General features: G+C 33.7%; 1 protein-coding gene across 27 annotated transcripts in view; it reads left to right on the top strand.

Moving 5' to 3' along the window:
• Ptprd (protein tyrosine phosphatase receptor type D) overlaps nt 1-22,512 on the top strand; it is a 2,079,748-nt gene that overhangs the window by 734,895 nt on the left and 1,322,341 nt on the right. For all 27 annotated transcript variants that reach the window (XM_063251000.1, XM_063251078.1, XM_063251071.1 and 24 more), the window contains one exon: nt 10,719-10,760. The gene's annotated coding sequence lies outside the window, so the exon portion shown is untranslated. The remainder of the gene's footprint in view (nt 1-10,718; nt 10,761-22,512) is intronic.

Below are 22,512 nucleotides of genomic sequence, written 5' to 3'. Positions count from 1 at the left end.
TACAAGAAAATATATACTGACTATTTAGAAAATGTGTGCATAAAATTAGCTGGCTCTTATCTAGTTAAGGAATGAGATTTGCTGTCTGCAGTGCTGTGAAGTGGAAGTGAGCAGTTGTTGGGAAGAGGATACAAATGGTGCTTTATTAGGCTATATTGATCTTCCTTTTTGTCTTCAATTTAAGGTTTTGAAGAAAAGTAATTTTAAAGTAAAGAATAGGTCTAGTGAATGTCACTATCTTCATCCTAACATGTTACGGACAATTAGATTATTAAGCTAGCATAAGCCTCTCACCTTTTTAAGGTACAAGGGAGATAGTCTTTGGAATTCAGACCATGTGCAAAGAAACTACTAGGCTTTCCTATGAAACACATTGTTTATCAGATCATATATTCATTCAATAGATATTTTATGAGTGTCTCTTATGTGTCTGACATTGTAGGTGGTAGACAAGACGAATCAAAAACGAAAGTCCCTTCTGCACAGAAACTCCTAAGTAATATAAGAGCCAGATGAGTAAAATAGCAATTGCTCTTCAGGGTTGTCACACAGGAATGTGCAATTTTTCAGGGATATGCAGATTGCAGATACACCTGGCAGAAGGATGGAATTGGGGGAACCTACGAGCTAAGTGATGAAGGTTTCAGTCTGAGATAGTGTTTTGGGCAGGAAATGAAACAAGAAAACTTTGTGATAAACACAGATGTCAAAGAGAATGTGGTACATTCAGGGAACCAAGGGTTTTGGTTTTCGTGGTCCAGAAGGCTAATATTACTCTTTCTGAAAGCCTCCACTGAGAAATATGTATTAGTCTGGAGGATGATAAGCTCTTATATAACTTTAGTACAAGAATTCTCTTTTTGAGTACTCTTATTATAGTAAGTTGAAAGACAGTGTGGATAAGAATAAAAATGTGATTAGCTAGAACAATCTAGCCTTTAAATTTTGCAAGAACTTTCTATCTAGCACCTTCCCCCTAAGAAATGCATAACAGTGTCACAGAATTTTGAAAAGAGTAAATCATTATATTGCAATTCTAATAATTTTATTCTATGAAGGGAATGAAGTCAAACAGGTTAAATGATTTCCCCAAAGCCAGAGTGTTTCTGCCAAAATTGGAATTTATAGGACTATGAACTCGCTTCTCTTGAAAAACATGAATTAAAATTCACAAGAACCCATACCTATAGCTTCAGAGAAATATTTTAGATAAAGTATTAATGATGATCAGTCTGTGTTAGCAGTACTAGAGAGCAAGATACTTTCACTGATAAAAATCTGTGGTTAAAATTACAAAGACAAAGTAAAATGGCATTCGATTATTAATGCAGTTAGCTGACAACCTTATAGGGTTACAGATAACACGAATGCCTATTATTGACGGATGATAGTGGAACATTCAAACCTCCAAATTGGTACTGAAGTCCATGACTCAGAAATAGTGAGGGACATGTTTCCTTCCCCTTCCTCATTGCAAGGTGCTAAGGCTGCATTTCAGGTAATGATGTGCAAACCCAGCATAATGTCCATGCTGCCGTTCTGCACATTAATTCCACATTTTATTTTCTTTTGCTTGTTGTTCCTTTTTTTTAGATTAAACATTTATGAGAGACTGATGAATGAGAGAGAAAAAGAATATCATGATTAACCCTTGCTGAGTACTGTAAGGTTCATAATACGTTCACAAATCTGCTGCACTTACTGAGAAAATTAAAAAAAAAAAATAACACCCCCAAGGCTTATGGTGAATGCTTATGTTTTATGTATAAGAATGTTGGCATCTTCAAACCAGGCAAATGCCCTACCGCTCAAACTAAAGAAAGCAGTACCTGGTAAACATAACTAGTTGCTCCTATATAGAAAAAATAACTTTACGAACACAGTATTTATTTATGTGAGTGGCCCTAGGTGGCTACTGAACATGATAATATTCACTGGGTGAATATTCAGACAACTATGATCCCCTCGGAAGAAAGCGATCTACCCAAAACACAAGTTATATGTGATAAATCTGGTGTCTGAATCCCAGGTCCCTGACCACAAGTCATCCCATATTTACTGTGAGAAAAAAAAAAGAATTTGTATTTCTACCAGTGCATTATTATTCAGAGAGTAAAGTAATTCTTAAAGAGGCTTAGTTTCATAAAGTAGATTCTAACCTCAAGAAAATTGGATTGTAGACAAAAAGTTCTCTAGGGGGATGAAATGAAAGTCAATCTTCAAGTGTTTTAAACCTACATGGCCTGGACTACTTCACGATTGCCAGCTGTGTGGTACACCATGACTTGGTACTCTTAACTCTGGATGCCCACAGCATTGCCTGCATAACTCATTCTGAGGACGGGCATAGGGGAACAGGCCTTGATGCATATACACACTGGTGCCCAATTATCCTGATGAATCCCATTCATTTCGCATTTATAGGAGGCTAGTCTTTTATTTTCTGGAATGAAACATTAACAGTATATTTAAGGGAAATATAATATGTTTTTTTTTTTAAATGGAAAATCTTGAATAAAGTAAATCACCAGAGATAATCACCAAAAGTATTTTCATAACTTTTCCTCCAAAATCTCTTTGCTTACTATACCAAAGGGTTTTGCATATCATTGTTCAGTTTGAAAGAATTAAGTAGTACAATGGCCTAGACACTATATGGTCAGTCTTTCCTCAGCAGCTTGAATCAACATTTATAACTGTGAGTCATTTACAATGCTATACTCATTTCTGAAAATGTAAATTTGCTAAATTCTTATTGGCTGATCACAGCACAGTAAGCTTTAGATGGGTCCATTCCAAGAAAACAACATATACACAAAATAAGAAAATTGAGAAGACTACAGAGAACAATCCTTAGGTTTATGTTGTGAAGTATACTTGGCAATACTTCTGTTATGGAACAAGGAAGATTACCTTTTGATTCTCCATATGAGAAAGCACAAGTTAACATTCAAGGTCATCAGAGTCAATCAGTGAATATAAGAGAGGGAAGCAGGTCATTTTAAGAGTGAAGCAGGTACCAAGTTGTATTCATAGAATTTAAAAATAGAAAACTTTATTCTTACTTCTTAAAGTGATGGAGCATGCTGAAAACCCTAGTGACTCATGTCTGTGTCTTAGAATTCTGCTTAACTGTGTGTCTTATAAAAAGAAACATGGGGGAGGAGGAAGGAAAGCAGATGATAGAGTAAAAGGAATTCCTGTTTGGGGAGTTAATTTGGTTTTATGTAATGGAATCCTTTTATTTCTTTATACAACCCAAGTTATAAAATTCACTTAATACTGTATTATGCTATTAAGTTACTTTTAGAAACATAGTGCGCAAATAGACTCTCAGCATTTCCGCCATGCTGTGGGAGCACCGCGGGTTATCCAATCTAAGGCAGTCAGCTTGGTTTCCTTTCTGAGGTACATGGCTAGTATAAATATTACTGAAATGGATTATCAGAATGCATAAAGGTTTGTCAGCATCTGTGAAAATGTCCTTTTATGAGATTCCCAGAAGCGAAATAACTGGGAAAAAGGAAGCAAATATTTTTAAACTTTGATAGATGCTGGCAAATTGCTTTCCAATTTATACTGCCATCAGCAATGAGTGAAGATGACAGTTTCATCACACCTGCTCATTACTATCAAAACAAATCAAAACAACAAAAAAGACTTGCTACATAAAACAGGCATTGTTTACTTTTTGTAGACAAATATCCTCCAAGATAGATACACACCAAGCTGTTCTCGGTAATTAGTCTTTGTGATAGATTTTCCCTTTGGGTTAGGATAGATCCTTTTAGAACGCTACTGGAAAAGCAGGATAGGAGAGTTATGCTGCCTGGTGGATAGTACTCTGATACCTCTGATACTTAAAAGTGAGTCATTTATATAAGCTCATGCAAGAAAAAGACAAATGCAAAAAAAAAAAAAAGAAAAGTATTAAATGCAAAATGGGAGAAAAGTGAAGACAAGTTTTATCAATATCAATTTTTTGATAGATATGTACTTTAAATGAAAATTATCAATTTTGTTAGTTTTCTAGAGCTGCTATAACAAAGTACCACACATTGGGTAGTTTAAACATGTAGAATACAGTGCATCTATTGAAATTGGTCATACATCAGTAGGGAAATGAAAATGGTGTGAAAAGTTCCTCCAAATCAAGTTGAAAATATATTATTTTAAAGACCATCTATAAGTAAAGTATTGCAGAGTAATTCTGCTGCCAGTCTTTTTGCTCTTCTGACAGTTTGTTTTGTTCGTATTTTTGTGACAGGATCTTGCTATGCAGATCAGGCTGGCCTTGAGCTCCCTTTGTAGCCCAGGCTGGTCTTGAATTTGCTATGAGTCTCCTGGCTCAGCATCCTGAGAGCTGGGATTACAGGAGTGCATCACTAGCCTTCTGACAGTTTTTACAAGGAAACTGATATAACCTGGAGAAGAACCACTATGATAAGTTCAATAGGTTATAAACTTGATGATTGTAGTGCTGATAGTTTCATTACAATGATTAAATTAAGGCATCCAATTCTGACTGTGAATGAAAAGATTATATTTTATCATTCAAAAAAGATGTGGAAAATAATCTTAATGCAATTTGTACATATATGCACTGACTCATGAATGCTTTAATGATCATTCACTGGGTTCCTGTAAATACACCCTGCTAAAGAAAGATATAAAATATCGATGCTATGTATATCTCTGACTCATACGTAGATACACAGTCAAACTGATTAGATGAAATAGTTAAGAAATGTGGTAAAATAGATTTTTCATAAACTTAAAACACACATATTGAACTTAATATGCATCCATCATTGTGATAATCATTTATTTTTTAGTAAAGAGTGATTCTTCTGTGGTGATAGAATTGTTGACATAAATCTGTCACTGTAACAACAAATCTTGTTATGCTCAAAATGTATGGTCAAATCCTGAAGAATTTGTGGTTTTCATGACATTGTTACAGGTACTTGACCATCTCTAGCTTTACCCAAATTACAGACCTTTCTTTTCAATTTCAATGACGACTAAAAAACTCATGACTCACTCCTTTATGTGCCCTAACTCTTCTTTTAAAAGTGACATTAGTCAAAATGGATTAGGGTTCACCCCAGTGTCATCACCTAAATCGTTATCATTTTAAAGAGCTCTTTCCTCTATGTATCCCCTAACATCCTTTCCCCATTTCCCTTGTTAAAATTTGACCTGCTGAATGTTATCTCTAATTAATGATTTTAGATGTTTGGACTTTGCAGAAATCCTTAGAGGCTGTCAGGACACTTTTTTTTTTTTTCAGGTTACAAACCCCACTAAATCATTAAAAGAGAATATTCATGTTTCACTGATTAACTGTTCTGAGCATTGTGATAGTAGCAAGGCATTCTCAAATGAGTGGAATGAGAAAAGTATGAAATTATCCTAGAGCTTATTGAATAGTAACAACAATTCTGTGTTTAAAGATTAGTTTATTTCAGGTAAGTGAATATAGTATAACTTCATATAAATCCCAATAGAACTACATCATAGTTTTGTTTAAAAAGTAGACTTGTTTTTCAGGCAAACTAAATCGGTAGGATTAAAGCACTTTATTTTCTATGAAAATGATTTGGTTGTCACCTCCTGAATATTGATTTAATGAATATTTTAAAAATTAAGCCTATTGGCACATTTTAGGTATACATAATTAACCATAATTGTCACAGGGAATTTGTATGTATACATTCTACATCTTGATTCCTTCCCCCCATTTTCTGACTCGACCGCCACCTTTCTTCTCTTCTTATTTACAAAAGTTTCTTTTCCATTTTTCTTCCCTTCTCATTTTTTTCTTTTTTATTCCTTCCCCACTTCCCCTCCCCTCCCTACTTCTCCTTCAACTTTGAATATTTTCTTCTTATTTTACAACATGTCTTACACATCTTGATCCTTATTTATACTTTTAGCTTCTCACACCAGAGGGGGAAAAAGAGTTTTTGCATAAGTGTTTGATCTATTTCACTTTAGAATATGATCTCAGGGTCAAGCAATTTACCTAGAAATGGCTCAAGTTTATTCATCTCTAAAAATAAGTAACACTCCATTGTATTCAAAGAACCACATCAGAATGCAGCAAATCATCAAGAAGATCATCCACCATGACCAAGTAGAGTTAATCCTAGGAATGCAGGAATGATTCAGCATATGAAAATCAGTAATGTAATGTAACATATTAACAGAGTTAGACGGGAGATATGATCATTTCAAAAGATACAGGAACAATGTTTGATAAAGCCCAACATCCATTCATGATAAAAATCTTTCAAAAAATTGGAGTAGGTGGTCATTATCTCAATCTGTTAAAAGTCATCTATAACAAACCAATAGCCAGCATCATACTAAATGGTGAAAGACTGAAAGCTTTTATTCTAAAATCAGGAACAAGACAAGGATGTCCAGTGTCACCATTCCTGTTCAATAAGATTCTGGAAACAGCCAGAGCAATTAGACAAGAGAAAGAAATAAAGTGAATAAGGGTAGAAAAGGAAGAAGTTGAATTATTATTTGCAGAAGACATGATATACTACATGGCATGACATGATGTTTGGGGTTTATAAGAGCCGAAAATGGCCATCAAAAACTTCCAGATTTAATAACCATATTCAATAGTTAACTGGATACAAATCAGCACTCAAACTGTAGATGAGTATCAAAGTCACTGAGAAAGAAATCAAGGAAACAGCTACTTTCCCAATCGAATCTAATAAATAAATAAATAAATAAATAAATAAATAAATAAATAACTACAGATAAACTAATGGAAGAAGTAAAAGACTTCTACACTGAAAACTACAGTACTCTGAAAAAGCAGATTGAAAAGGATATCAGAATATGAAAAAATATTGCTTGCTCCTGAGAAGGAAGAACCAAAGTAATGAAAATGGCCATACTTACAAAACTCCAAAACTGTTGTACAGATTTAATGTAATCCTGCTCAAAATTCCAACAGCAAATCTCACAGAATCATAGAAAACAATCCTAAAGTTCATTGGGAGCTACAGGAGACCTAGAATACCAAAATTTCTAATAATGATAAAGCAAACAACTTGTAATTTTAATTATTTCAAATAGAATAATGTTAGTCACTGATTGTACTTTTTTTAAAAAACAAATAATATAATCCAGAAAAATGTTTTCTGACATATTACATTTGAGAAAAGGAGTGCAAATGCAATTACTTATTGAGTTGACATTGACGTAGTATAAAATGTTGGTGTTTCCTAGTTCATCAACTTGTGACTAATTCACTGTAGTTACAGTAAACACTAGTTATTGTTTAGGCAGCCTACTGGAAACTAAAATAACTTCTGTCAGGATTCTTACCACAGCTTTGTTTCCTGGGGGATCCACTCTAATCAGATGATATAATCTCATGGTTTTGGAGGGCTTATGGAGAGATAAGAGAGAGGCTTCCATCTGCTCTACCAAATCAGCCAGGGCTCACACAATGGATATTCTGGGTTAGAGAATTCTTCCTTGAGAAGAGCTGTCCTGTGCATTACAAGATATTTGTTCCATGCATAGTATCTTCCCACTGGATACCAGTAAGATTTACTTTTAATCATGACCAAAAATGCTTCCAGAAATTGATGTATGTAGGCAGAAATGGGGATTGACATCTCCCTGATAATCACTGACCAAAACAGTTATATAATGTGGACAATTTATGCTCCCTTCACCAAAATCAAGGGTCCAAGGCACCAAAAATATGATATGCTGAAACCATAATACACCAAATATATTGTCTTCTTTTTAAGTTTGATATTTGGCATTTTTCTTACTTGATATTTTTTATTCTTTCTTTTTTTATTTTATTTTAAAATTTAAATATGTTTCTTCTTAATTTTAGCCTCTGTTCAGTTCCATTGCACCAATCATCAAAAAATAGATGTCTTTATTTATTTCTTACTCATTAAATAATTTGAAATATGTATGTATATATATATATATATATATATATATATATATATATAATTCAAAAAAGTCAGACCAAGCAACTTTAATGCAATTTTTGATGCCCTGATTATTCAGAGCGTTGACTTATTTGCCTATTTTTTTTTTCTAAGCTTCAGTCTGACTTTGTTGATCCATATATTTCTGGAATAAATTCATTACAATCTGCAAAAAAATGTGATTATCCACAGTTTTATGCATAAACTTCACCCTTTACTTTGACTCCAGTGGATATTAAACTATAGGATTCTAATTTGGCCTGCAAAATAGTGTTTTCTTCTCATTTAAGGAGATTTTATGTTCCTCTAGTTATACAAGATCAGAAGTAAGCTCAAAATATGAAATTATTGCCTTTAAGTACTGCTTCAAATGCATCATTCACAAGTACTAGCTTGTTCTATTTTTACCTAGAGTCTGCTTATTTTAAAAAATGTGAGTAAAGCATATCATTTTTACTTGTGTATTTGCCAATTTTCCATTGATAAAACAAAATATTTGACACCTGCCACCAAGGCAGAGAGGATATTTTAGTGCACAGCGAGTTCAATTCATGGACAGCTTTTCCAAGATTGAAAGGGCATAGTGAAAGGGCATGGTCTACACAGCCATGTCCAATATGGCAACCAGGATATGGAGAGGGGACTGGAAGAAAGAGGAGGGAGGGTGTCCAAGGCAAGACTACACCTTCCCAGGCGACATTTCCAATAGTCTACTTGATGTAATCAGGTCCCACTTCCTAATAGCACATTCAACTGTACTCAGTGGAGTAATCCACTGGAGAGTATAGAATCTTAATGATCCAGCACCTTTCAGGAATCCCACATTTGAACACATGAAACATTCTGGGGACGATTAGACCAAAACTGTAACAACTTTTATTTATCAACTTTTTTGCATATAATTATGTGCTTAGGAAAAAAAAAAGATTTTTACCTGACAGATGATCAGTAAAATAATTTTCAATTACATATAAGATACACTAAGAAATTTCATTTATTTAATAACTTTTCAGAACCATTTTACTTAAAACTTTTAATACTGTTTTATTAGTACATTTTTGTAATACATAATGTTTACATTTTTGTGAGGAGTTGGTACCTTGTACATAATACATCGTAGTTCCTTTTCTTGTTCCTTTTGTCTTTCCTTCCTTTCTCTGTCCCATCTCTTGATATTTTTTAGACTTAAATAAAGTTTTGGAACCACTTACTATGTCCCAAAACTCTTCTGAACAATTGATTGTTATTATAGCATTTAGTTTTTATAAAAAAAATTTTAATGAAAAATTGAGTGTCAGGGTGGTTTATGTTATTTTATGTCTGAGTTGTCTGGCAATCCAAGGAACCAAGATTTAAATATGTTGATATGAACTTTTTATTTTTGAACACAAAAGAAATTGGCCTCACACAGTTTTATATGCGTACGTATATTTGTATGTTTATTTTCAGGTAAAAAAATCTCTCTATGAGTTTGTATAAGATGTGCTCATATGTTCACTTGTACACACGTTTATTGTTTTGACCACATTTTAGGCCACTGAGTTTCTTGGTTTTTTCTAGTTGCCCAAAAGCTCCTCAAGAGAAAACCTTTAAATCAAGTTTGAAGTCAGTTAGTTAAATCGAGTTAGTTGGTTATGCACTCAGACTTAGAGAGGCTCATCATTGTTGTAGCTGAGGTTGACCTGAAACTCATGGTGATTTTCCTGACTCATCCTTCCAAGTAGCAGGATTAAGGGCATATGTCACTGTATCCACCTTAGATACTTCCCAGAGCTAAACTTTTTGAATTTGAAAACACAAACTGTGAAAGAGACATTGCTTTTCTTCCTGCCGTATAGATATTATCATTCATAGTAGACTTTTAACTCCAAAATACTGGTAGAGATTACAAAGAAAGTTGATTTCTTCTAGTTTTTGTTTTTGTTTTTGTTTTGTTTTGTTTTTTCTCCACATCTGGTTATTTTAGGCAACCAGATACAAAAAAAAAAAAAAAATGAGATTTTCACTCTGCATATAATCAAATTTCCTATAATTAGTAAGATCACATTCACAGCATGAATTCTCAGATTTGGATCTGTGCTTTTAGGGATATGGATTTTTGAACATATTTGGAAATTGGGAACCTAATAGAGTAATAAAGCAGAAAAAAGATGGAAATACTAGGCTTTAGTTCAGGCTATGTGGTTCTGTTGTATCATTTGATTTCTAAAGTGCCTAGGTTGGTTTGAACATATTTAAAGCTATCATCTGCTTGAAAATTTGAAACATTATTACTGTGAAAATCATTTTAAAAAAGAAAATCATTGTTAACTAATTGGTGTCTTATTGTCACTTTTTGATAAGCAGATATTATAAGACTTATTATCACATATCAAATTAGTCTGTTTTGAAACTGGTAATTCATGTAGTATTTTAGAAAAATGATGTCTGTTTTTTGCATGAAATTGACATTTGTATATCAGGAAATGAATCAGCTTCTTTACTTCTTTCTGGAGGAAAAAAACTGGAGAATTAATAGACTTCCTTAGAAATTTAAATTAAGAAGTGTTGTGGACCACTCATGAAGTATTCTTTTTGTCTTAATGAATGCCATTAAAAAAAAAAGGTAAAATGTCATATTGAAGTTGATAGGCACACATAATCAATGGTTGAAATTTAAAATGTTTACTAGTATTTTAAAACCTGTTTATAGTAATTATTTTGTATATTAATAAGTACATTTTTTTATTTTAGGTTCCTATCCTGAGACCATAGCAGGATGTGCCTTGGACAAAGGTATGTATATTAAACTATATTCAAATGTTCTGTTTCTATAAAGTATAAAATGTTATATTACTACTGAATAGTTAGAAAAATAAAATTATGTTACATGTTTTTATATGGCATATAATAAGCACTTTTGTTCCTGGTAAATTTTAAAGGAAGAATATACCAGAATTATAAATTTAATTATGAAGTATATACCATAGCCTAAGTAGAAGAAACTATTGATCCTTGTAAAACCATATTCAAAGAACTGTTATTAATGGCTTGTCAAGTGAAACAATGGAATTATTCAAATGTTCATAGAATATATTTAATGTATTTTGATAACTCTGATGATAAAATTATTGAAATAGGATATACATGTATTATTGTAAAATCCGTTTAGAGTACCTATGTTATTGATGAACACAGAAACAAATCAAGTTAGAATTACATCATTTTGACAAGAAGAAACAATCAGGAAAATAAACATCATTTCATGGATGTAATGCAGTACATGAGACACAAAATGTAAATGTATTTACATTTACAAAAATGTAAGTAAGGGGGGGCTGGGGATTTAGCTCAGCGGCATAAGGGCCTGACTTTCAAGTAGGCAGTCGTGAGTTCGATCCCTGGTACCGATAAAAAGGAAAAAGACCAAAAACAAAAAGTGTAAATAAGGAACAAAATATATAATAGATATTGTAAAATACAGCGAAAGTACTCAAATAGAAAGCAGAACTGGAATGGTGGAAGAAAAAAGTAACAAGAAAAGAAGGAAAATAGAAATGAAGCTTTTGTAAATAAGCAGAGGAAGAAGAAATGAAGGGCAAGGGTAAGGGAATGGGGAAAAAAAGAAGAATCAAGATATATCATGAATAGGTACAAATTATCCATGCTGAATGTGATTATATATACATTTAATATGCACCAATAAACTTAATTTATAAATTAATATGAGAATCATTCAAAGTCAGTTCATGATGCCTGTTATTTCAAACTGGAATACTATGGCCAAAAAGCAAGCTGGAATTAACAATAAGAAAAAAGATCATAACATACAATGGCTAAATGCTAGAAGAGTTTGACAGAGGATCTATACCCTGAATAGAAGTTACAAAGTGGTACCTGTGGATACAAAGTAAGGAAACTCAGATTCAGAAGGACAGCTGTGGAAGAAGATGAACCAGAAAATGAATCACACACCTAGGAGAAATGTATTCCAAGAGCTTTTCCTCCATGAAGGAAGTATCAAGAGGAAAAGCTGCTTAAACCAGAACATTAAAGATTTAAGTGAGATAGGATAAGCTTTGATATTATTTTTCTGGAGACAGTTAAATATTGAATAGTTTCAGAACATCTGATTACAATTTCTCTAAAACCGCTCTGGATCAACTGCCTCATTTTGGGTCCTTCCAACTGTGCAAAAGGTGGTGAAGCTATGTTCTTTATTTTCCTATGTGTTGAAATAATTTTATGATTATGGAAATGTTGGGCATTAGTATTGGCTATGAGAAAAGTATGGATATACATGTACATATCTTCATATACATGTTTTTTCAAATAATTTTAGTACATGTTTGCAGTACATAGCGTTTGCATTCCATGTGGGAAGTTGGTACATGTACAAACACATTCTTAATTCCTATTTTCATCCCCATTCACTTCTCTAGTTAGTAATAATTGATGCCTATTCTGTCTCACACAAATACAGTATTTGTAATTTCATATGACTCATGACATACTGCATCTATTCTGTCTTACACTTACATGAAAAATAAAGCACTCTCTAAATGAATATGTGGATAATTTTCTGAGATTATTATACATTTGAAACACATTCACCATTTTTTTTTTGCAATTTTTTTATGTGATTTTTTTTTCCTAATGATTTTAAGTCCCTGTCGAGAAACTGATGTGACTGGGGAAACCCTGCCAGTCAATGTACGCTGCCAGAGGGGAAGTTAACTGCCTAGGCAGAAATCTCTCTTAAGTCAGGCTTTGGCGTGACATCTTGGCAGGGTACTTAATCCAACAGCACAAGGCAAATAATCTTGGTTTTGTGTGGCTGGGAAGTATCAACTGTGAGCCTGTTGGTAATTTTTACTACCCCCTTTGCCTGATATTCCAGGGAACAGCAATGATGTTGGTGAATAGAAATGAGTGTTTTTTAGGTATTCATCTTGTATAAGGAAGTGTGAGGGTCACACTTCTGAAGTTGGACCTTCTGGGTTTGAAGTGTAACTGGAATTTACCAGCTGTGGAATCCAGGGCAGGTTCCCTCAAAGAGAAAATATGTGGACTGATAGTTATCATAGGGGTAATGCAGGTACTAATTGACATATGTGTCTAGACCAATTCTTATGTTATATAATACATATTTAATAAAGGTTATTTGACTGCTTTTCACTTCTGTAGTGAGTGGAATGTTGTTTTAAATTTCATAACAATCATCTCAAATATTCTTTAAATAGTAGAGGAATAATTCTACTGTATGTTTGTCACTTATATAAGCATGTTCAAAAGTATTTGTATAGCTTTAGATAGATATCATTTTTAGGGTGAAAAATTTGCAAGAATCTTAATTTGCTTTTAGTACATTTTTGCAAGAGTTAATGTTATACAAAAGGTATTTATGTCGCACAAGTGCATTTTGAAAATCTTTGCTTTAGTTTTAGGTGGTTTAATGTGATTAAATGTAGAAATTGAATTGTAAATTGTAGATGGTTTAGAGGAATTATACTTCCATACCTTGCTTATATTAGTTTAGTTGGACTCTTTATAAGAAGTCAGGATGTGTCATACAGATTATAGATGGTCAGGATTATCTTTGCCTTCCAGGGTCTCACGGTATTAGATGACAAAAGGTCATGTGAACGCAGCATTTTAGTATAATGAGGTAACATCCTATGATTCAGAACTGTTAATATAGTGGAGAAAAGAAACAAAATAATTTTTATATTTTTAAAATTATTTTATAGCGATTTTAATATGGTTTTACTTTTTATTTTAAAAATCAGGAAATAAAAATTTAAATAGAGATTCAAAATAAGCTAGTAGTGGGGCTGGGGATTTAGCTCAGCGGCATAAGCGCCTGCCTTGCAAGCAGGCAGTCGTGAGTTTGATCCCTGGTACCAATAAAAACGAAAAAGACAAAAAAAAAAATAGGCTAGTAGGTGATAAACAATAATTCATACATTATACACTGTTATATTTACAGTAGATATTTAGAGTTTAAAATGCAGGCATGAAATATTGTTCAAACAATATTAGCATAAACTTTTCAATAAACTAAGAGCAACTAATTGTATATCTTAACAACCATGTGCATATATATTTTTTCCTATTTCCTTTCTTCCTTTCCTTTTTTCCCCATCATAGTTTCTAATTTTTTTAAAGATTCTTCCAAATTCACAATATTTGTTGCACATTTGAGTCCTATTTACTTATTCAACTTCTTACACTAGTGAGACTATATGTAGTTTACACATGTGGGTCTGATTTGTTTCATTTGAGTGTGGTCTTGAGTTGCATCCACTTACGAAAGTCTCAAGTTTATCTGACTAAGAAGCACTCATATAGATATAGACATAGACATAGACATAGACATAGACATAGACATAGACATAGACATAGAGATATAGGTATAGATGTAGATTCATAAGTATCTTGATATTTATCACATCTTTTGTATCCTCTCTTAATGCATATTTGTGTTGTTTCCAAGACTTAGATATTACAAGTTGTGCTGATATAAACATGGTTGCCCATACATCACTATGGTATGACGTTGTTAATTCTTCTGGGAAGATAGAAGGGGAATAGCTGAATTGAATTCTAGACAACAAAGGCAAGTCAGGGATATTTCAATCCCTGACCTAAATTTATAATGTAAAGCTACTGTAATAAAATCAATATGATACTGGCAAAAAAACAACAAAACAAACAAACAAACAAAAAACCTGAGGATAAGTGAAACAGAATAGAAGCAGCAGACGTAACACATTAAGCCACGTTTTCTTTGACAAAGGAGCCAAACATGTTCACTGGGAGAAGACAGTCTTTAATAAACGGTGCTGGGAAAACTGGCTTTCCACATGTCAAACACTAAAACTAGCACCAGGTCTATCATTATGCTCTAAACTAAAATCAAAATGGATCAAAGATTCTAAATATTTAAGTAGAAACACAAATTTACTGCAAGAAAAAATAGGCAGAAATTTTGAAGACATAACTGTAGGCAGAAACTTCATAAACAAAACCCAGATCATGTAGAAAATACTGCAAAAGAATCAACAAATGAAATCTTCCCTTATTAAAAATATTTGTACAACAAAAGAAATCACCAACAGTGAAAAGACAACTCACATAGTGTCCCACAGACAAAGGACTTTTATCTAGAACATATAAAGAACTAAAAAAAAATCAGACCCCCAAAATTCACAGGCTCAATGCAAAAATAAGCATCTGAGATGGATATGCACTTCTCAGATGAAGCTATACAAACAGCAAGTATGTGTGAAAAAATGTTCAACATCTTTGGTCACTTGACAGATGAAAATGAACAACACTGAAACTCTGTCTCACTCCAGAAAGAATGGGTATCATAAGGAAATTAACCATTAACAAATGCAGCTCCCATGTTTCCTACCTCCTAATGTGTGTATCCTTTTCCCACATAGACAGAACCTCTGAGTTATTTATTTTGTATAGATTATGGCTAAAGTGATACTGTGTCACTCCTGTGACTTTACAGTATGTGTCCAGGATGATGGCATGGCAATTGCATGAGTTTGTCACATTATATAAAACTACATCTCATTAGCAAACTCATTCTTGCTTTCCTTTTGCCGGAAGAAGTAAATTGTATACTGTGAGAGAGGCCATGGACACAGCCCCATAGCAGAGCACCAAGGCATCCTCTAGGGCTCAGGGTAGTTGCAAATGCTGAGAACAGTCCCTGACCAATATCCATCAAGAAGTCGGGGTCCTTAATCCTATCAAATAAAAAGTGAATTCTGTCAACAATTGGAGTGAACTTGAAGTGAATATATTCCTTAGTAATCTTCTAGGTACAGACCCAATCTAGCTGAAACATGATTGTAGCCTTGTAAAAGACAAACTGAGCCATATGCACATCCCTGGATGTGCATATGAAAACTGTGAGATGGTAAATGTATGTTTTAAAGCTCTGGGTTGAATCATATTCCTATAAAATCTGTATGTGGATGGCCTAATATCCTGTGTGGCAAAATTTAAAGATAGTGCTCTTAGGAGGCAATTAGTGTTAATTAAGGTCACAAAGGTGACATCCAAGTTGCATAAAATTCAACTATGATGAAGAAAGTGAGAGAGAACTCTCCTTTACTCTCTTGGCCTGAATACATACAAAAGCAAACTAGCATTTGTGTACACAGCTGGTGCTTATAAGCCAAGAAATGAATCCAGTCTGTATTGTTGGCTTCCAAGCCCACAACTGTTAGAAATTTAGTGTTGTTTAAGCCATCCAGCCTATTATGTTTTGTTCTGGCAATTCAAGTTAATTAAAATAAATTTAGTGTAAAAATACTATTTAAAAATGTAGATGCAGCTTTGAACTTGGTACTGGATAGAGGCTGGGAAAAGTTTTAGATGTATGACAGAAATGTGGGCAATTCTGACAATGTCTCAGATGGAAACAAGGACTATGTTACTGTTTTAGAAACTGGAGAACAGCGTGTGCTTATTATATAGTGACAAGGAACTTGGGTGAATTGTGATCTACTTTTTGGTATAAGGTAGTGCGTGTGAGCAATGGAAAAGCTAGTTAGCTGAGATTTCTAAGCAAAGTGTGTTGAGTAAGTCACTTGGTTTCTCCTATTTCTAATAAAATAGTAGAAGAGAAAAATGAGTTGAAGACGGGATTTCAAGCAAAAAATCAACTAGAACCTAAATATCTGGAAAAAATGTCAGTCATTTGTTTTGCAAAAGTGATAAAATATATTCTGAAGAGAACACCAAGAGTTTGGCTGAATTGCTATTTACTAAGGAGCTTGTGGAACTCTATGAGCTGAAACACTGCCAACTGGAACTCAAGCATCTGTAAATGGGATAAAATGAAGTAAGCTGAATGTTGTGGATTTAACAGGATGGGACTATAGAGTTACACAGCTACAAACACACTGCTCTTACAAACAGGGGAAATGACGTCCAAGTTTATTAACAAGTGTCAAGGCCACTGTCTCAGTGTGGAGAGGTCTGATAATTTCTGCTCAGAATCTCAAGGACAGGAATGCCCTGCAGAGCTGAGAGGAAGGAACCCTGGTGCTTTGGGACCCTTACTGAGATCCACAAGGGCACAGCTTCCCCCTTTATCTTAGACTTCCCAAACTCTGTAACTGTAAGGAAATAAAATTTTTATGCTCTTGTGTATGTGAAATTTTGGAAAGCTAGTACACCAATACAATGAATATAAAAATATTACATTTAACAAACATAAGTATAAAGAAAGAAGAGAGGGGAAGAATGTGAAATGAATCTCATTTTTTAGTTTAGGCAATTGGAAGTAATTCAGCTTAGTTTATGTAAAAATATGCGTTAAAAATATAACCAGTTTGGGGAACTGGTAATGAGAAGTTTTGTATTTTAATGTAATTGAAATTTTTTATTAAGGAATTGTACATTATGTGCAGTTATAAAATGTGAGATAAAAAGTGCTTCTATTCTTTGACCAGTTTTCCCCAATGTCACATTTTGTAAAACTATATTGTATTGTCACCATCAGAATACTGAAAGTCATATAAGCCACTAATACTGTTCGAATATCCCCACTGTGAATTAGAATTAATTAATTCTAAATTCTGTATACAACTTTATCACCTGTGTAGATTTATATATCCTCCACCAAAGCACTGCATATTTCCAACTCTGCAAGGATCCCTCATGTTGCCATTTTATAACCAAAACTGCCTTCCTTCCATTCCTCTGTCTTTGCTCTAACCCCAGTCCCTGCCACTGCTACTCTGCCCTCCATTTGTAAAATTTTGTTACTTCAAAATAATAATACTATAGTGATGTAGACATACCCATATTTATAGCAAGCAATTCACAACAGCTAAGCTCTGAACACAGCCTAGATCCTCATCATCAAATTAACAGGTAAAAAATATGCAGTTTATTTTATACAATAAAATATTGCCACACCATAAAAAGAATGAAATCATTTCACGTGCAGGAACACGGGTGGATCCTGAGACCAAAATGTTAAGTGAAATACTTAGATACACAAAGAATATAAATATTTCATGATTTCACTTATATGATAATACTATAGACCAAGTTTATGCTCATAATTTGAAATTAATTAACCAAACAGAAGTTCACTTTCATTAAGGGATTATGAGTTTTCTTAACTTAGAAGCATTCACCGCACTAGATTTTGGGTTGCATGGGCTCCTGGAAGAGAGATCAAGCTGACAAGAACAGTTGTCAGTCTCTACCTTCTCACCAGCTTTACATAGTGTGTTGATCGCAAAGAATATGAAGCTGCTATCAATAAAGACTGACTGAACACCACCCTGGACTGCAGGCCTATTACTGCACAATCTGAGAAGATCTGACTGGGAAAACAATGACTAAGAATAGGGAGTAATAGACCTTCTTGTTCAAAGATAGACACAAAAGAGTCATTTACTTTTCTATATTTTTTATAGAGAGATCATCAAAATAGTTTTGGTGAAACTGAAGATATAAAGCACTATCATTTTTAAATTTAAGCAGCATTCTCTGAAAACTCCATGACTGGATAATATGCCTGCTACCTTAGTTAAATCTGTAGAATGTATAGTTATGACTTCTATTACTAAAATATTTTATTTGAATACAATATTAATTCTTATGCTTCAAAACTATGGCAAAATACCTGAGATAAATAACTTCAAGGCAGGAAAGATTCCTCATGCTCATCTTTTTTGGAGGTTTCAGGCCATAGTCATTGCTTCTCTGAGCCTGTGGTGCAGCACAACATGCCAGGGAGCACAGAATGTCCTGAAGTTTCTCACTTCGTGACAGCAAGGAAGCAGAAGAGTCTCAATGTCTTTTCTTGGATATAACCTCAGGGCTCCTGACTTCCTGAACCAGCTCCACCTCCCAACACCACCATTAGCTGGGAGCCAGCACTTTTATAGATGAGCCTTTGGAGGACACTTCAGATCCAAACTGTATAAATTCTGATTATGTCAAAACTTCAGCTTTGTATTTGATTGGAAGAGCCTCCCTTTGCCTAGGCATGTAGTAAATTTGATACCCTGGCTGTTTTGAGTATGTAGGTGATGAAAGCAATGAGGCCCAGTTTGGGAAGGGTTATGACTGAGAAAGTGTAGGAAGAGTGCTAGAGCACTCTGCTGTTTCATATTCCTTCCTTATTCCCTGAGGTTATTTGTCCCAATTTGAATGAAGAAGGATGGTTACCATATTTCCACATGATATTCTTTATGGCAAGCTGTTGGTTATAATCTCTGTTCTATCTCTGGCTGCCTTTCCTTGTTGTGCACTTGGACCCCACGTGTTCCAGGTGACCTCTCTTCCTATCATGCCATGGGTGACTCTTCACCCCTTCATGGTTCCTTCCCTTGGGTTGCCTAGTGTGGCAAAGTTGCCTGAGTTTTGGTCTCTATCTGCCCATTGAGTCCCTACCAACCTCCATCTGTGATTCAGAAACAGACTATAAGTGAGGAGATAAGGAAGTTCTCTGTTGTGTACATTAAGATAAGAATTGCCTTAAACCAAAAATAAACATTAATAACGACAAAGTCAAGCGAATGGAGTAAGAGACATTATAGTGAATAACGTGTCTTTCCTTATGTACAAAGAGTTGATATTTTTGTTCAGGAAGGAACATTAAGTCTGATGGTGTTGAAGTCTATGACTTTTTTTGCTACTTTTAATCTTGAGTAAAGAGTTGTAATGTTAAAATACAGACTAAGGGCAGTAGGTTGTATTTGCACTGTGTCCAATTTGGATTATGTGGGGACATTTCTCCAGCAGTGAGAGGTTCACCAGCATAAATGGCAGCAGGGACTATCCACATAAGCTCCATCAAGATCATAGGATCCAGTCAGAACATCAGGAAATGACTTCAAATGGGCTTCCAAAGGAACAGGGAAGTAGAGCCAAATCATGACAGTAGGATGAAGGAAAATATGAGAGGCAGAATTCTCAGTTACGGTGAGCAGAAGAGTTAAGTTTATGTTGGAAGGGTGGGTTGACTTGTGTACCTTACATGCTTTATTTATGAAAATTCTGATATGTACACTCAGATTTAGATGGAAAACTGTCATAAAGCATATATGTAAAGCTATGGCAGGTAAATTCATTTTTAATTAATTTCAACACCACAATCAATGAAATTATAATTGATGTCATACAGAAAATAGAATAGGACTGTGTTGTAGGATACTTTTGATCAATGGGCACATGATTTATTTATAATGCTTGCTCTAATTTTAATCTAGTTGACTATTCTGAAAGTATCTGCCTTTGCTATTGAAAAGAAGTAAGCCAAAATGAAGCACCAAAATTAACAAAATATTAACTGGCTTGCAAATTTAGAAATTTAGTGTTTTTAGGTTTTTAAATGTGATACTGAAGTCCAGAAACTGATGCACTAAAACCTGCTGATGTCAAAGGTATATTCCCCTACATCCTTATGTTTTATAATGAAGTAGTTTTAGATGTACAGAGTAGACCTTTCCTTTACATGAAACTTAATTAAAGAGTAAATATTAAGTTTTTTCAAGGGTAGATAATGATGAAATTACTTATTTTCCTTGTTCTAATATTAACATTTGACTAGGAAATGAATATAAAAGAAATCCCAGTAAAATGCCCAGCATTTATTAAAATATTTGTTTCTGTTTTGTTGATATACTAAGAAAGCCACCCAAGCTAAAATAATTTTGTAATAAACATTCTTTGTATTTCTTTAAAGTAAACAGTGATTCCTCAAAGATATTTTATGAAACATAGTTTTCTAGCAATTTTGTAGGTAAAATGTGTTCCATAAGAAGTTATTTGAGAAGCTAAATATAAGCCACCCCGTAAACTGCATCATTAAAGATTTAGTATACTGTGCTTATAAGAATGACAAAGACAGTCAACAAAATTTGTAATAAAAATATCTTAATTTTATGTAATCTGGAAAAAATCTGAAGTCAGTAGATACAGGTGAGAAGCCCTACATTGTAATGGCTAACTGTGTGGTCTGGGAATCAGATTGGGTTTAATTCCCTGCTCAATTATTTATTTTTTAATGGAGGTAAAATGTGTTTACCATAAAACTAACCATCTTAAAGTAAACAGTTAGGTGGAATTCATGTATTCAAAATGTATTCACAACATCCACCTCCTTGCAAAGTATTTTAATCTCCTTAACAACACACTGTACACAATAAATAATATGCTTTCCCAACTCAAACTTGCTAAACCATGAATGAATTGTATGCATATTCCTATGTGCCTTCCTTGAGACTCTAAATCCCTCAATATTTCTGTGTACATAGCCATGGCTCTGACCTTATATAGTTATTATAAGAATTCAATTAAGTAATCCATGTGATAAACCTTGAGAATTATAAGCATTAAATAAGTGTTGGATAAGACATTAAACTTGCTTGACTCCCTTCTCACTCACATTGTATTGTAGAAATGACTCTCCAGGAAATTCAAATAGAAAACATGAAAAGTTATAGAAAAAAAATGAGAGGCAACTTAGATGCTGAGGAATCTTACATAATTCTTTGCTGCACCAGATAACTGACAATTAGAACTCACACTTACCTGTGTTTCAATATGTTTCGGCTAAAGTGACATGAGACAGAATTTAGGGTAGAGGCATGGTGAAAAATGGGACTTTTTGAGGAATCCCTGACCTGATAATCAGAGGATTAGAGTGGCTGAGTGTGTATGTATGGGCGGTCCATTTCTTCGTGTCAAAATGAACGATAAACAGCTAATAGCAGCTCTAATCTGCATCTGATTAGTTTGTAATTGATATGATAAATATTCAAGATTATAGGACGTTTAAGTATCACAAACAAGGAGAAACAAATCATAAAACAATGTAAAATATAACACAATATGTATATAAATATATTTATATATATATATATATATATATATTTGTGTAAATAAATTACATTTATAGATATAATCTTATCTAAATAATCACATGTACAGTAAGTTCAGAACTCTGCAAAAATTTTCACCAAAATGTGAACAGTAATTGCTATGGTACATTAGAACCTCAGGTGTTTTTCATTTGCCTCTATGTTCTTTTTATAATTGTTGAATTTCTACATGACTGTGTGCCACCTTGCTCACAGAAGCAAACCAACAAAGCTATGCCCATTAATGGTAGAAAAGCATTACAGTATTATTTTTCTATTTTACTCATTTTTTCTTGATAGTGGCAGGAAGACAAATCATTAGAAAAATGTTAAAATGTTTGTGAACAGGGAGTGGATTGGTTTGCCTCCAAGAAAACACAGAAGAATGAATAAAGGTGTCATATCTTCCTCATAAATTACCCTTGAGTTCTGATTACACACGACAAAATAAAACATCAATTCTTGATTCATGTACTTTTGGTCCAATATATACCAATTTTCCAAAAATTTCTTTTTTCCCCTAAAATAGGATTAATTTCAAATTCTTTCAGAAAGAGTACAAAAGTAACACAGTCAGTGAGTTTTCAGTTAAAAGACAGTCACCTCTTGATACACGGAACACTTCAGTTTATTGC

The sequence above is a fragment of the Cavia porcellus genome, unplaced genomic scaffold, assembly GCF_034190915.1.
Source record: "Cavia porcellus strain 051 isolate PalLab524CR breed Dunkin Hartley unplaced genomic scaffold, mCavPor4.1 scaffold_1, whole genome shotgun sequence".
NCBI lineage: Eukaryota > Metazoa > Chordata > Mammalia > Rodentia > Caviidae > Cavia > Cavia porcellus.
This window is presented reverse-complemented; position numbering and strand designations above follow the sequence as displayed.